We start from the raw sequence: 267 nt of genomic DNA, 5'->3' as shown, positions 1-267 counted from the left end.
CTTTCACTGTGGACGAAGCAGAGTCCAGCCCGGGGTCATCACATGTGGTTGCCGCAAGCCCACCGGCCTCCGCTCACTCAGCCCGCTGTTCCTCACTCTAGGGTTCCGGCCGCCGCTCATATGCCGGCTGTTCTGACTCACAGACTGTAAGTACGTTTTCATATAAAGAATTTGCCACTGATGATTCAAACGATAGTTTTGGGCAGTGTAGAGTAGCACTTGTTGTTTGTCATTTCTCCGATCACAAATGCAGACATGGTTTTATGT

General features: G+C 50.6%; 1 protein-coding gene across 1 annotated transcript in view; it reads left to right on the top strand.

Annotated features, from left to right (window-relative positions):
- LOC107701883 (venom phosphodiesterase 1) overlaps window positions 1–267 on the top strand; it is a 48,512-nt gene that overhangs the window by 27,380 nt on the left and 20,865 nt on the right. The window lies entirely within an intron of this gene.

This window comes from Sinocyclocheilus anshuiensis, unplaced genomic scaffold, assembly GCF_001515605.1.
Source record: "Sinocyclocheilus anshuiensis isolate Anshui unplaced genomic scaffold, SAMN03320099.WGS_v1.1 scaffold2144, whole genome shotgun sequence".
In the NCBI taxonomy this organism is placed as follows: Eukaryota; Metazoa; Chordata; class Actinopteri; order Cypriniformes; family Cyprinidae; genus Sinocyclocheilus; species Sinocyclocheilus anshuiensis.
Note: the sequence above shows the minus strand (reverse complement) of the source record. Positions and strands in the feature narration are given on the sequence as shown.